The sequence below is a fragment of the Lolium rigidum genome, chromosome 1 (assembly GCF_022539505.1).
Source record: "Lolium rigidum isolate FL_2022 chromosome 1, APGP_CSIRO_Lrig_0.1, whole genome shotgun sequence".
In the NCBI taxonomy this organism is placed as follows: domain Eukaryota; kingdom Viridiplantae; phylum Streptophyta; class Magnoliopsida; order Poales; family Poaceae; genus Lolium; species Lolium rigidum.
This window is the reverse complement of record NC_061508.1, coordinates 246043096-246047603: the sequence shown is the minus strand read 5'-3', so window position 1 is coordinate 246047603 and position 4508 is coordinate 246043096.

The window sequence follows — 4508 nt, the reverse complement described above, 5'->3', positions numbered from 1 at the left end:
TGAGAGGCGGCAGGGATCGAAAGAAAAAGGCAAGTGACCAAAATTGAGGTGCCAAAAAAAATCCAAGAAAAAAAGTTTTATAGTACATAGAGGATGACATGCGGGTCCCATTTAGCAAAGCAGCGGTATCACCGTTTGAGAGGCGGCAAGGGATCAATAGAAAAAGGAAGTAGCCGTAAATCGTGGGGTCAAAAAAATCCAAGAATAGAAAGAATTTTGGTTCATAGAGGATGACATGCGGGACCCATGATCCCGCATCGTAAACGGCTCGATCGGAGAGCGTTGAATGAGATGGCGCGATCGAGAAAAAAACAATGCCGTAGAGGCTGCCATCCGGGCCCTACATCCCTCGGCGGTGCGGATTTGCGTTGACTCGGCCGGCGAACCCGAGAATTCGAGATGCACCACGTCCCGGCCACCATACGCCACGTTTTGGCCGTTTTCGTCGGGCTAGGTGGCCTCAAAAATGAGAAAAAAACGTTTTGACATGCACAACGGACAGACCCAAAATCGTCGGCCATGGTACACCAGCAACCACGGCGCGACTTCAACTTCGTCGGCCATGGCAACTTTTCTTGTAGTGTACCCCGCCTTCTTCTCTTCTGGCCATGCCACCCAAGCCTGGCTTGGTTTGGTGACTAGGCCATTGCATGGCCTTGCTGTTGCTTGCACAACACACATGAGCTGTGTGCTCATATGCTGAAACTTAAGCCCCTGGTGTGTGCTCAGGTTTGGTCTGCTGTTGCTCTTATCCTGGTGCTGTCCTGTGTTTTGGACATGCACAAGTGTGCATGACACTTGTTTCTGTCCAAACTGAATAATTGCTAACTTTTAACCCCTGGCTAGTGTTTTGGTTTGTTTTGCAGGTTTTTGAAGGTGAATATGACCATAGAAGAATTCTTCCAAGTCATTAGTCTAGGTTTTTAGTGTAGGATCAAATCATGTAATCTTCTATTTATTTCTGTTTATTTTTCCTTTAATTCTTGTATCAAGAATATTGTAAAGACAATGTATATTGTGTTGTGATATCAATAAAGCTCAAGTTTTGCTTATGAGCTTTTTGGTTTATGTAATGTTTATATTTCTGAATAATTGTTGTATTTATAATTCAATTTGAAATTCAAAGTCATTTGAATTTATAAGTTGTATTTAAATTGTGAATTCATTTTCTATAATCATTATCGCTTATTGTTTAATATTATCAATTGAGTATTACTTGTCAAATGAAATCAATTCCCAAATCAATAAGATACAAAAGAGATCATGTCGAAATTCACACCTCGACATGCCTAACCCTAATTTGTAATTCGAGAGAGAACCTCGATCCCTCTTAGGTTTAGTTGCAATAAGGCGCGAAAATTTCCCCCGTTTTGCGATGAAATGCACATCCCATTTCTAAATCTACCCTTCGTTGTTCCTATGTTCTAGGTTATTACAGCCTCTCCCCCTTAACAGAAACTTCGTCCCGAAGTGAAGATTGGTACCTGAATAGCTCGGGGTAAGACTTCCTGAGCTCTTCTTCCGTCTCCCAGGTTGCTTCTCGTTCAGGGTGATGTTGCCATTGAATCTTGCAGTATTTTATTGCCCTATTCCTTAACTTCTTCGATTGTACTTCCAATATCTTTTCAGGCTTCTCCACATAAGTTAGGTCAGATTGCAACTCTATTTCTTCATGTGCGATGGGGTCATCTGGTGCCTTTAAACACTTTCTGAGTTGTGATACATGAAATACATTGTGAACTAGACTTAGTTGCTTGGGTAACTCTAACTCAAAAGCTGTTCCTCGATTCTGACTGAGTACCTTAAATGGTCCTATATATCGAGGACTTAACTTTCGTTTTACTCCGAACCTCTTGAGTCCTTTTATTGGGCTAACCTTCAAATATACCATGTATCCTACTTTTGGTTCCCAAACTCTTCTCCTTTGATCGGCATAACTCTTTTGGTGACTTTGAGCTATTTTGAGTCTATCCCGGATCACCTCGATGACTCCTTGTCTCTCTTTGATGTAGTCCGGTGTAAACTCTTTGTTCTCTCCGGTTTCAAACCAACAAATTGGGGATCTACACTTCCTCCCGTACAATGCTTCATACGGTGACATCTGAATGCTACTCTGATAACTATTGTTATATGAGAATTCCGCCAATGGTAGATGGTCCTCCCATGAGCCTCCAAAGTTTAGAGCACAAGCTCTAAGCATGTCTTCAAGTATCTGATTGGTTCTTTCGGTTTGTCCTCCGGTTTGTGGATGATATGCTGTACTGAAATCCAACTTGGATCTCAAAGCTTCTTGGAGTTGTTTCCAAAATGCTGATGTGAAAATCAAACCTCTATCTGAGACTATCTTCTTTGGTACTCCATGCTTGCTAACTATTTCCTTAACATATATATCCACAAGCTTTTCCGAAGTATCCTTTTGATTTACGAGCTATGAAATGAGCACTCTTGGTAAGTCTATCCACTATTACCCATATCATATCCTTCCTTTTACTAGTCATTGGTAGACCAGTAACAAAATCCATTCCGATTTCATCCCATTTCCACTCTGGTATCTCTAGTGGTTTGAGTAATCCAGCAGGACTTTGATGTTCTGCCTTCACTCGCTGACATGTATGGCATTCTGAGACATATTGAGCTATCTCTCTTTTCATGTTGTTCCACCAGAACATCTCTTTCAAATCCATATACATTTTAGTACTTCCCGGATGTATGGAATAAGGAGTTTCATGTGCTTCCTTTAATATGATTGACTTAACTTCTGGATCATCCGGTACACATATTCTTTTCTGAAAGTATAGTGAATCAAACTCCCCGAGATTGAATTCCGATGGTCTACCTTCTCAATCCTTTTGATTTCTTCTTGAATGAATGAATCATCTGCTTGCTTTCGAATGATCTCATACTTTAAGTCTGAATACATCTCATCCATGATCCTCATGGTTGCTATACTTCCCATGGTATCACCTTGAATAAATAAAATCTGGGCTTCCTCTAGCTCTTTCCGAAGTTCTTTTGGAATCTCCCATTCCGTGGGTTGATTTTCAGTACTCTTTCTGCTTAAGGCATCTGCCACTACATTAGCCTTGCCTGGTGTGTAATTGATTGTAAGGTCATAATCCTTAATCAACTCTAACCATCTCTTTTGTCTCATGTTTAATTCCTTCTGAGTGAAGAAATATTTCAAACTCTTATGATCTGTGTATAACTCACATTTGGATCCATACAGAAATTGTCTCCAACTCTTCAGAGCATAAACAACTGCCGCTAACTCTAGATCATGTACTGGGTAGTTATGTTCATGTGGTTTTAACTGTCTTGATCCATAAGCTATTACTTTCCGATCTTGCATAAGAACACATCCAAGTCCATTCTTGGAAGCATCACAATACACCGTGTAATCCTTTCCGGGTTCAGGAACTGCTAACACCGGTGCTGTGGTCTCCTTAAGTGTTTGGAAACTGGCTTCACACTCATCAGTCCACACAAATGGGGTGTTTTTCTTGAGTAACTTGGTCATTGGTCCTGCAATCTTCGAAAATCCTTCAATGAACCTCCGATAATAACCTGCCATACCAAGAAATCCTCGTATCTCCTTAGCATTTTTGGGTGACTTCCATTCCAATACTGACTGAACCTTGCTTGGATTCACCGCTATTCCTTCTTTGGTTATGACATGTCCAAGAAATTCAACACTTTCCAACCAAAATTTGCACTTACTGAACTTTGCATATAGCTGATGTTCTCTCAAAATTTGCAGAACTATCTTCAAATGCTTGGCATGTTCTTCTTTATCTTTGGAATAGATTAGAATATCATCTATGTACACTATCACGAACTTGTCCAAATACTTCATGAATATCTTGTTCATCAAATTCATGAAAATAGTTGGTGCGTTTGTTAGTCCAAATGGTACAACCAAGTATTCATGGTGTCCATACCTTAATACAAACTTTGTTTTAGGCACATCCTCCTTCTTGATCTTGATTTGATGGTATCCTGATCTTAAATCTATCTTCGAGAAGACTCCTTCTCCTTGAACTTGAACTTGATCAAATAGGTCTTGTATCCTCGGTAAAGGGTACTTGTTGTTGATTGTTACATTGTTAAGATTCATGTGATCTCCACACATTCTCTTTCCACCATCTCTTTTATCAACAAAAATGACTGGTGTACCCCATGGTGACACACTTTCTTGGATAAATCCCTTCTGTTCCAGTTCATCTATTTGAGCTTTCAGTTCCACTAACTCCTTTGGTCCCATCTTATATGGCGGTTGAGCTATTGGTGTTGTGCCTGGAATCAGATCGATTGTGAACTCTATCTCTCTATCGGGTGGCATTCCCGGTAGTTCCTTAGGAAATACATCTGGAAATTCATTTACTACAGGGATATCTTCAATCCTCACCTCCTTCAAACTATTGAGCTCCAATCCTATCTCCAACTGAGTGTATTTGTCTCCTTGGAAAACTATTTGACCTCCAATTGAATTGCGAAGTGATACTGTTTTG